The sequence below is a fragment of the Chrysemys picta genome, chromosome 7 (assembly GCF_011386835.1).
Source record: "Chrysemys picta bellii isolate R12L10 chromosome 7, ASM1138683v2, whole genome shotgun sequence".
NCBI lineage: Eukaryota > Metazoa > Chordata > Testudines > Emydidae > Chrysemys > Chrysemys picta.
In genome coordinates, this window is record NC_088797.1 from 40,486,546 (window position 1) to 40,498,440 (window position 11,895).

At 43.5% G+C, this 11,895-nt stretch overlaps 1 long non-coding RNA gene across 1 annotated transcript; it reads left to right on the forward strand.

The window, feature by feature from the left end:
* Positions 1-1,172: 1,172 nt before the first annotated feature.
* LOC112059183 (uncharacterized) lies at positions 1,173-6,137 on the forward strand. The gene is made up of 3 exons (XR_006173443.2): positions 1,173-1,338; positions 3,174-3,260; positions 4,104-6,137. It is a non-coding gene; the product is annotated as an uncharacterized LOC112059183 (long non-coding RNA).
* Positions 6,138-11,895: the final 5,758 nt, after the last annotated feature.

Sequence of the window (11,895 nt, forward strand, 5' to 3'; positions counted from 1 at the left end):
ATTTCATTGGACATTAGTGGCAAATTTTAAAAAGTATTTAAGTGTCTGAGTGCCCAACAATCTTTAATGTATTTACCCCTGTGAAGAGTAGGTTACTCACCCTGTGCAGTAACTGACGTTCTTTGAGATGAGTGTCCCTGTGGGTGCTCCACTGCAGGTGTTGGTGCGCCCCTGCGCCTTCGCTCGGAGATTTTTACAGCAGTATTTGTACCGGTCGCGCATGCGCAGAGCCTGCCCTCGCCCCCGCTCTGAGTGTACCTTAATAGTACACGTGCACGACCGGTCTCCTCAGTTCCTTCTCTACAAAGGAGGCTACTCCAACTCTGAAGTAGAGGAGGGTGAGGAGTGGAGCACCCACAGGGACACTCATCTCAAAGAACGTCAGTTACTGCACAGGTGAGTAACCTCCTCTTCTTCTTTGAGAGGTGTCCCTGTGGGTGCTCCACTCCAGGTGACTTGAGAGACACTGCTTTTAAGGAGGTAGGGACTTCAGATTTGGTAAGAATGCGGTAGATAATACAGCTCTGCCTAATCGTGTATCAGAGAGAGAGGGCCTTGAGTAAGGGTGTAATGCTTAATAAATGTGTGTTCAGAAGACCAAGTGGCCGCTTTGTAGATATCAGCCAGAGGAACTTTGCGTAGAAAAGCCACGGAGGTAGCCACAGATCTATTGGAGTGAGTTATGATGCCGGCAGGAGGCGTAACTTTCTTTATCTGGTAGCACAGTCAGATACACTCAGAAATCCAGTTTGAAAATCTCTGGGTAGAAATAGGTGTCCCCCTGGAGTGCTCCGCAATGGAGACAAAGAGTCTGGAAGAGTTCCCAAAGGGTTTGGTTTCATCCAGATTGAATGACAAAGCCCTGTGTACATCTAATGTATGCACTGTGGAGTCAAAAGAATTTGCACATGGTTTAGGAAAGAAGGTTGATAGGTGTATCGGCTCGTTGATGTGGAATGACGAATGCACAGTAGGGGACAGGTTGCGGAAGCTTGGCGAGGAGCTAAGTGGCGGACCAAGTATGTGACTGAATGTGAGCGGAAGCAGTTGAAGGCCGTGCAATGAACTTTGTTCGGCAGATCCTGCCAAAATGTAGTTTAGTATAGTTCAGCATGTTTTTGTCTGTAAACAAGTTAGCTTATATAACGAGTACGATTTATGAATGCAATGAATGTAGCCAGCTGTTGACCCCATGTAACCTGGAGATAAGCGCGGGGGGATATAGCATTGCAGCGGACTCCCTTCAGTGAAGTCCTGCCTGGCCAGCTGTCCCGGACGGTCAGAGTTCCCCCGCAGCCCCTCCGCACATCTCAAGAGGCTCCCCGCGCCGCTTGGAGTGTAAGTTCTTCCCTCAGTAAAGCCTTGCTTTTTACTCTCAGGCACCGAGTGTCATTCTTTTGCCGGTATTACAGCCCCCCTTGTTGGCACAGCACCTTTGGAAGAAACTTGGGATGTAGTCAGAAGGTAACCTTGTCCTTGAAAAATAGTGTATAAGGTGGGTCTGCCATGAGAGCTGCTATTTCTCCTGCCCGTCTGGTGGAGGTGATTGTACTAAGAATGCTGTTTTCATAGAAAGGTGTAAGAAGGAGCAAGTGGCTAGGGGCTCGAATGGTTGTTGAGTTAAGCATGATAATACTAAGTGAAGGTCCCCCGGAGGGGTAGGAGGTTTAATGTCCAGGTATAGGGATTGTAGCCCTTTAAGAAAACACTTGGTGATTGGCTGAGCAAAAACAGAGGTATCGTCAATCTTGTCATGAAAAGTTGTAATAGCAGCTAAGTGGACTTTGATGGAGCTGAAAGAAAGGCCCGATTCCTTGAGGTCTAAAAGGTAGTTGAGTATGAGCCAAAGAGGTGAAGAAGTAGGAGGATGTTGTTTACTTGAGCACCATTGTGTGAATCACTTCCACTTGCAGAGATAAGTGATTCGAGTAGATTGTGTTCTGCTATGTAGGAGCATGCTTTGAACCTGCTCAGAGCATGCTAGTTTGTTTTGGGAGAACCATGTAGGAACCAAGCTTTGAGATGAAGCATGGACAGGTTGGGATGAAGAAATCGGCCATGTTGCTGTGATAGGAGGTTTAGAGTGAGGGGCAACGAAATTGGTGGGTGAAGTGACATTCTGGTGAGGAACGGAAACCACGGTTGTCTGAGTCACGACGGGGCAATCAGAATTACTGTGGCATGATGTGTTCATATCTTTGTCAGAACTCTGTGGAGGACAGGTATTGGGGGAAATACATATAGCAGGTCCTGGTCCCATGAGATCATGAATGCGGATCCCAGGGAATGTTTGCCCAGTCCTGCTCTGGAGCAAAATTTGGGACATTTCATGTTTTTCACTGTTGCGAAAAGATCTATGGTTGGCTATCCCAAAATGCAAAATATGTTGCGGATGATTGTGTTGTTTATCTCCCATTCATGATCCCAGGGAAATCATCTGCTTAATTTGTCTGCTGTGGTATTCATAGCTCTGGGAAGATAGGCGGCTGATGTTGTTCGCAAGGCTCCAATTCCAGAGCTTTATAGCCTCTGTGCAAAGTGAATGAGAGCGAGCTCCTCCCTACCTGTTCAGATAGAACATGAGGGCGATGTTGTCTGTCATTATCCGTACATGTTGGTTCCAGATCAATGGGAGGAAGTGACGGCAGGCACTGCATATGGCTCAAAGTTCTAGGACATTTATGTGTAGGGAAGTTTTGGTTGAAGACCATAGCTCCTGAGCTGTGTGGTGAGATATGCATGCACCCGACCCTGTGAGGGATGCATCGGTAATCATTATGAGGGATGGAGCATCCTGTAGCAAGGGAACTTCAGAGCAGAGGTTGGAGGGAACTGTCTACCATAGGAGAGAGTCTTTGACTCTGAAGGGTATGGATAGATGCTTGTTTAGAGCGTGTACATTTGGTCTGTAAACCGTGGCCAACCAAGCTCAGAAGCACCTCATGTTGTGCATTTTTGACCACGAAAGTGCATGAGGCCATGTGACCCAATAGATGTAGACCGTCTCAAGCAGTGACCTGAGGACTATTGCGAAGTTTCATGGCCAGTAGTTTTATGGTGTTGAAGCGGTCGGGAGGGAGAGATGCTAATCCCGTCCAGGAATCAAGGTGAGCTCCTATGAACTCCAGGTGCTGAGTAGGAGCTAACCTGGATTTGTTTTTGTTTATTTGTAGGCTGAGGGATAGGAAGCAAGCGACGGTGAGTTGCGTGAATCGAAGCACTTCGTTGAGCATTGTGACTTTGAGGAAACAATCATCGAGGTAAGGAAATATTATGACCCCTTGTCTTGTGAGGTAGCCAGTGACTATGACTAGGAGCTTGGAAAAAACTCGGGGGGCGGTGGATAGGCTGAAGGGTAGCACCCTGTATTGAAAATGTATCGAGCCGAGGGTAAAATGAAGGAAATGTCTGCGGGCTGGATGTATAGTCACATGAAAATAGGCGTCCTGTAGGTCAAGGGTTGAAAACCAATCCAGCTCCAGCTCTGGGATTATGGTGGTGAGGGTAACCATTTTGAACTTTTGCTTTTTGATGAATTTGTTGAGATGCCTGAGGTCGAGAATTGGTTGCCATCCCCATTTTCTTTTCTGTTAAAACATAATGGGAGTAGAAATCTTTTCTTCTGTGTTGTTCGGGCACAAGTTCCACTGCTCCTAGTAGAAGGTGTTGTACTTCTTGGAGGAGCAGTTACTCGTGAGAGGAGTCCCTGAAGAGGTACGGGGAGGGTGGGTGGGTGGGAGGCAAGGATATGAAAGGGATGGAATAGCCAATTGTGATGACCTCTATAACCCACTTGTCAGTGGTAATGTTTTGCCATTGGTGGTAGAATGGCCATAGGCGGGGTGTCCAAAAATAGGGACATGGGGTGTAAGTGCTGAAGTGGGAATGTTGTTTTCTATACCCTCGACCAAGGCTTCAAACCTGCTTATTAGTCGGAGCGGGTTGAGATGCTGCCAAAGAATTGGGGCAGCGATGCTGGTATCTGGGTCTCTGGAGTTGCTGCTGCTGTTGTTGCTCAGGTGACCTATGGAATTGCTGGGTGTATGCAGGGTACCGTGGGTGCTGGTAAGGTTGATATCTATATTGTCACCTTCTGGTCATAGGTGTTTGAATTCCCAGGGATCAGAGAGTTGCCCTTGAGTTCTTCATTGAGAGAAGTATGTCGTTCATCGTGGAGGCAAAGAGTTTGTTGCCATCGAAGGGAAGATCTTCAATGGTACTCTGGGCCTCTCGAGGAGAGGAGGAGGAGGAGAGCCATGAACCTTGGCACATGACAACTGCTGTAGCAGTAGATTTTGCTGCAGTATTGGCTGCATCGAGGGATGCTTGAAGAGTGGTATGTGAGATGATTTGTCCCTCGGAAACTAGAGCCGTAAATTGTTGTTTCTTTTCTTCCAGAATTTCATCAATAAAGTCCATGAATTTGTTATAATTTTTGTGGTCCTATTTTGCCAGAACAGCAGTATAATTAGCAATGCAAAATTGTAACGTAGAAGATGCGTATACTTTGCGTCCGAGCAGATCTAATCGCTTACTGTCCTTATCAGATGGGGTGGATGGGGAAACTGGTGCTTGGTCTTTTGGTTGACTGCATCTACTACCAACGAGTTTGGCGCAGGATGTGTAAAAAGGAATTCACAGCCCTTGGAAGGGATGAAGTACTTGCGGTCTGCTCGCTTACAAGTTGGTAGGCTTGCAGCGGGAGTCTGCCAGATGGCCTTAACAGGTTCCAAAAGGATTGCGCTGATCGGTAATTCAATCCTAGAGGAAGAAGAGGGTTGCAGGATGTCCGTTAACTCATGCTGCTGTTCAGGAACCTCCTCCAAGCTAATTCTTAATTCACTTGCAACTCTTTTTTGAAAAGATCTTGAAATTTTGAGAAGTCGTCTGAAGATGACTGGGGAGGAAGCAGTAGAGCTTCATCAGGGATAACAAGTGGGTCTACTGGGTTGGAGGCAGGTCGTGACTGATCCTGCAGTTGTGATGGTGCTGCCTGGACCCTTACGTCAGTGGCAGGTTCGTCAGCGGCAGTGGCGGGCAGGTGTCATGCCTGGCTGTGGCGATATAGCGAGTGTTGTCTCGAGGATAAGATGCCCATGGAGCCCAATATTGCCACTGTCGTGGGAAGGGCATGGGTGGTGCCATCCAAGGGTTCATGCACCACGGGGCAGGTTCCTGAGAGTATGACGAGGTGATTTTTCTATGAACTCTATTGATTGGGATCTGAGGGTGGGAGATTTGATATGGTGAAAACTCCCCCTGCAGACCAGCTTCCTCATCAGTGGAGGAAGGCTGTCTGGATCCTGACTGAGCATTTGGGAGAGAAATAGGCATTAAGTAGGGGTGACTGCAGGATAGGTGACACCAGCAGGTCCCTCAGCTGTGTAAATTGAGGTGCTGGAGTTGAGTGCTGTGCAAGAGAAATCTGCTGTGAAGAAAGGTTCCTCTGCACTGGTGTCCTGAGCATTGTTTCATTGCCAGTCAGTTCAGTGGGAGACGGTGCTGGGAGAGCAAGAATAACCTGAGGTGGGTCAGATATGTCGACATGTGTCAGCACCACTTCCATCACGGTGCCGAATGGTGCTATGAGAGAGGCAGGCAACTGGAAGCCTGAAGCCTCGGCACCAGAGCTTCGCATTACCGCCGCAGCCATAGGTGGGTTTCGCACAGCACCGGAGGAGCTCCGCGTTTCAAAAGTGCTCAGTCAGGGAAGTGCCGGGAGGGAGGCTGTAGACCTGCCCGGAAAAGTCTTGTCCCACAAAGAACTCTTTGCCGGTGAGAGAGGGTGCCCTTTTTCTGAAGCCTTTTTGTCTTTCTTTGAGGTGGGGGTGTCACAACCCAATGCCCCCCTCCCATTAGGAAGTCCCCTGGGAAGATAGATCAGCACTGTATATTGCTAACACTGTTGCAAGAATCACAAAGCATTTTGCGGAGGGTTAAAGGTGTGTGAATGGAGAGTGGAAGATTCTTTTGCAGGAGTACGAGAGGCTGGGGGGGATGGGGAGAGAAAGAAGAAAGCAGAGAACAGTTAACTCAACCCTGCAGCTAGCAAGCTCAGTCCGAAGATAAGAAGCTGACTCCAGCCCAAGGCCACTGCTACCTGCCAAGACAGAAGGGGGGAAGTCGCTTTCTTTCTTTCTTAACGCTTTCTTTCTTCCCCTGAGTGACGTGGGGTCATTCCCAGCACTCTCTGCTGTTATTTTATTATTTTATCAATAAAGCTTTCAAATTTAAACAGTTGGTGTTCCTCGTCATCTCCTCCCCAAAAGATCCTGTGGCCCCAACCTGATCAATTGTGGCCTCAGGCAGATTGGTAACAAAAATCTGTCACAGGGGGGCTGTGGTGTGTAGTTGAGTTGGGACCTGGGTCTGAAGCTGGCCCTAGAGATTTCTGAAGGAGGCGCAGTTTTAATCTCAGCTCCCTGTCCTTACATTCCCTGGATTGAAGTTTGCTGCAGTGAGCACATTTTGGGGGGATGTGGGACTCCCCCAAACATTTTATACATTTGGAATGGCCATCCGAAAGAGGGATGGCATCATTGCAATTAGAGGAGTGCTTAAAGCCTGGGGAGCCAGGCATGTCAGAAGCGGCTGCCGCTGACAAGAACAAAGTTTTTTTGTAGTTTTAGTGAGAAAAGACAGGAAAACATTATCTAATTACTACTGGTAACAAACTAACTAACAGGGAAGGTATATGAATAAAGGAAGAAAAAAGTCTCTAACGAGTCTGCTGAGCGCCGTCTCAGACCAGGGACGGTAGAAAAGGAACTGAGGAGACCGGTCGCGCATGCGTACTAGTAAGGTACACTCAGAGCGGGGGGGGAGGGGGGAAGGTACTGCGCATGCGTGACTGGTACGAGTACTGCTGTAAAAATCTCAGAGCGAAGGCGCAGGGACGCACCAACATCTGCAGTGGAGCACCCACAGGGACACCACTTGAAGAAGAACTAGGGATTTACTGCTATCCCCATTTTGCAGATGTGGAACTGAGGTACAGAGAAACTAAACCCTGGATCCTTGAAGGTATTTAAGACCCTAAGTGACTTGACCAAAATCGCAGAGGCATTCTGTGGTGGAACAGGGACATAAGCCCTAGTCTCCCAAGTGATATACTAGTGTCCTAACCACTGGACCATCCTTCCACTCAAAGTATCTATATCTACCAAAAGTTGTGTCTACATTCACACGCCTTTCAGTGATGTGTAGAATACATACACTACACCTCCCCCAAGCATGGGTATAAATAGCAGTATAGTAGATGGGGAGGCACTGCCTAGGTGAGTAAAGACACACCTGAACCTTGTGGGTACACACCCTACACGGCTCTCTACTTACCCAAGCAGTGACTCCCCAGTCTATACTACTGTTTTTAGCTGTGTAGTGTCCCACAGCTACCTCCCTGCAGCAGGAGACTTTCCCTGTTGTGGGGACCTGCCAAAGCCTTTCCTCATTGAAAGGAAAGACTCTGGCAGGGGAAAGGCAGCAGAAAAAGGCTCCATCAGCTCCCAGATGCTTCCTCCCTGCCAGAGCCTTTCACTGACACATTACATGCCACAGGGTGGACACAGCCTGTTTTTCACTGTGGCATGTGGATACACATACGCTATATGCCACCACAAGTGGTGTGTAGTGTAGACGTATCCTTGGTCATCACTGAAATACCACACCTTCTAACAAAATGCTCCAATGACATACAACTCTAAACTGAATGCTGGGGTTTTGCTGAATGTAGTTTTTTTTCTCCTGCAGAATAAAGAATCAGTCCCTGCAAAGTACATGTAAAACATGAAAATATCAGTATCAGCTGTATTATTTTTAAACTAATTTTTGCACAGAAGACCAGCAATACATACATGAATTAAATCTTCACGAAAAAGATGTCAGCTACTGAAAGGCTCAAACTCATCCCCTTTAGGCTAACAAAGGCCTTTTCAACTCAAATCGAGAATAGAAATTTCAACAAAGGGGGAAAACAGTTATTATTTTATAAAAATCAGTAAGTATTTTTAGTTAGTCACAAGTCTTCTGCCTTTATGTCTGAAGCAGGAAGAAATGTCATATCTTATTGCATTCTAGGATTAGTTTGCTGGGTTGATTCCCGCATAGCTTAGAAGAGCAAAAGTAAGCCAGACAGGACAGAACTGACAAACATACAATGCAAATGCTTAGAGGATTAGTCACTCACATTCATGATTCATTTCATTCTAAGGAATGGAAGGAGTGAGAGCAGTAGAATGAGGACAGTGGACTTCAGAAAAGCAGACTTTAAGAAACTCAGAGAACTGGTAGGTAAGGGTCCCATACGAAGAAAAGGATAAAGGAGTTTAGGAGAGCCGGCAGTTTCTCAAGGAAATAATATTAAAGGCAAAGCTGCAAACTAACCTAATGTGAATGAAAGATAGGAGGAATAGTACGAGGCCAATATGATTCCATCAGGAGCTCTTTAATGACCTGAAAATAAAAAAGGCATCCTACAGAAAATGGAAACATGGATGAATTGCTAAGGAGGAGTACAAAAAAATAGTACAACTATATAAGGACAAAAAGCAGAAAGGCTAAGGAAGAGCATGAGTTACACTAGCAAGGGACATAAAAGGCAACAAGAAGAGGTTCTTTAAATATATTAGAAGCAAGAGAAAGATGAAGGAAAGTGTAGGTCTGCTACTTCGCAGGGAAGGAGAGCTAATAATGGATGCTATCAAGACACCTGAGGTGTTTAATGATTATTTTGTTTCTGTCTTCTCTAAAAAGGTTAATATAGATATTCAAAACAATTAGAAAGGGGGAAGGACACAAGCGAAAATAGGGAAAGAATATTTAAATAAGTCAGATGTATTCAAGTCAACAGGGCCTTAGGAAATCAACCTATGGTACTTAAGGAACTAACTGAAACAATTTCAGAATCATTAGCAATTATCTTTGAGAACTCACGAAGGACGGGTGAGGTCCCAGAGGACTGGAGAAGGGTAAAGAGGGGAACAAAAAGGACCCAGGGATTTATAGACTGTTAAGCTTAACTTCAATACCTGGAAAGATACTGGAGCAAATTATTAAACAAAAACATTGTAGATACCTTGAGGCTAAGAGGGTTATAAGCAATAGCCAGATGGATTTGTCAAGAACAGATCATGCCAAACAAATCTAATTGTCTTTGGCAGGGTTACTGGCCTAGTGAATGGGGGGAAAGCAGGAGACATGATATAGCTTGATTTTAGTAAGGCTTTTGCACAGTCCCATGTGACATTTACATGAGCAACCTAGGGAAATGTGGTCCAGATGAAATTACTATAAGGTGAGTGTACTACTGGTTGAATACCATACTCAGCGTAGTTATCAATGGTTTTCTGTCATACTGGGAGGGTGTATCTAATGAGGACTCTTGGGGTCAGTCCTGGGTCTGGTACCATTCAATATTTTCATAATTTACTTGGAGTGGAATGGAGCGTATGCTTATAACATTTCCAGATGACATAAAGCTTGGAGGGAGGAAGGGGCTTCAGGCACTTTGGAGGACAGAATTAGAATTCAAAATGACCTTGACAAATTAGAGAAATGGGTCTGAAATCAGCATGCTCAAATTCAGTAAAGAAAAGTGCAAAGTATGTTGTTTTATATTCAAGTAATCCACTAGTCTTAATATTAATTCATGGCTAGTAACTTAACAACAGTCTTTATTAGATATGTAGTGATAACCATCTTAACTCAATCAGTCTAACCTAAAACCAACTTCCTGGAGATCCCATTCATTCTCTTAAAGCCACAATAACACCACCTCTTCTTTCAATTTTTTAGCACAAATTTATTCTTATATATATATATATATATCAGAATTATCTTAACTTTCTATAAGTCTTTTAACAGGTCTCCTCTGAGGCAATGGCTGTCTAATTTCTATATTTGTGTATTATTTGTGGAAAAAGAAAATAAGAGAAAAAGGAGGATCTAGGGGTAAATGTCTTTAGGCCATTTTAAAGTTTTGAGCAAAAGGTAACTTTGATCCTAACAATGCGAGAGTTGTAAGTGATTCAGTTTTCGCCTTGCTTTAGTTAATAAAAATGGAATGCTGACTTAAGCAAAAACCTTGAAATAAGGTAGTGTCTGGAAACAGTTTGTATAATCGAAGAATAACCGTTAGCTGTTGATGTATGTAATGGGAACCTATAAATACTTGTCTTATGCTGCTTGTAGGGGGAAGATCTGCCTAAGGTCAGGGGGACCCCCTGTCCGACTGCAGTCTTCCCTTGCAATCGTTCGTAATAAACTGTCTCTGACTTCTTGCTAGCAAACACAGAGTGAGGACTTGTTTTCTTCTACATATTGAATTTGTTCTTATTGCTTAGTGGAATTATGTCATTTTCATTTTCTTGGTGCTCTTGTTGCTGTACTGTATCATTTCTTCTTTCAGCTGAGTCTGGTCTTCCAGGTAACCATTGCAAATGTCTCCACTTTCATCTATACATTTGACCATTATTAGTCATGACATCATAAGATTGAGATGCTACCTCTTTTGTTACAGTAGCTTTCTGAGCCCAATTTCTACCATTATAGCTTCATATTCTATCATTCAGTTTCAAATAAGGTAGTTTGTGCAATCCTCTATCATGGCTCCGGATGTCACGTTCCTTTTTGAAATATTAACTAATGATTTATGCTCTGTTTCTGCCAGTACAGTTCTACTAAATATAAATGTGATTTTTTTTTTTTGCCTGCAAAAGCTAATGCCAAAGCATCTTTTTCTGTCTGCGCGCGCAGATATTCTGTTTTTGCCATATCTCTAGATTCATAAGCAACTGGTTTCAATGGATGACCATACTGTTGTAGTGGAACTGCTCCTAGGCCTTGTTTGGAAGACAATTTGAACATCTCTTACTATCAAATAGTTTTATACTGCTGCTATTTTTATTAGTTACTTAAGCTGCTTAAATTCTTGTTGATGTTGACAGTCCCAGATCAATTGATTATTTTTACAAAGTAAAGCCATTAAATCTGTTGTTTTTCTGATAGGATAGGTATGTATTTTTCTATTAAATTAACTATACCCAAAATGTTCTGTAAAGTTTCCTTTTCTTTTGGGTAAACAATATTATCAATGGCTTGTATTCATTGTGGAGCAATCTGTAATCCTTGACTGGTCAGTATTTCTCCTAGAAACTTTAATTCCTGCTCTCTAATAACATTTATTTCAAATTCTGCTGCTTTTGCTCTAGATAATGCTTTAGTTAGTTAATCTTATAGCATGCTCTTCTAGAGTTCTTCCTCATTATTATATCATCTATGTACACTTGTGTGACATCTATATTTTCAAAAATCTTTTGTATTTCTCTATGAAATACCTCTGGAGCGGAACATAATCCAAAGGGAATCTTTTTTAAAAGAGTAGCATTCAAAAGATGTGCTAAACATACATAGCAAGTGACTTTCTTGTGCCAATGGTATTTTCCAAAACCTATTAAAAGCATCTAAAGAAGAAAAGTATTTTCCTCCTATTTGTCCAAATATTTTTTCCTATGAAATATTTTAAAATGTTCCTTTTTAACATACTACCTTAAGTATTTTGGATCTAAACATAACCATAAGGATCTATCTTTCTTGTTACTATTATTAATGAATTTACCAACTCACTCAGCTCTTCCACTCTTTTAGTGATATCTAAATTAACTAACCTTTCCAATTCCTTTTGTAGCCTATTTCTTAAAAGCTAAGGGTATTTTTCTAGTTGCATGGATAACTGGTTTCTTTGCTTCATTTAACTGTATTTTATAGATTGCATCCAATTTACCAATGCCAGGGCATAACTGTAAATTAACATTCTGTTTCCAGTATTTCAGAATCCTGAATAATCTGAAATCTGCCAATTAGATTTAGTGATGAATCTAAAATAGAAATTCCTTGTCC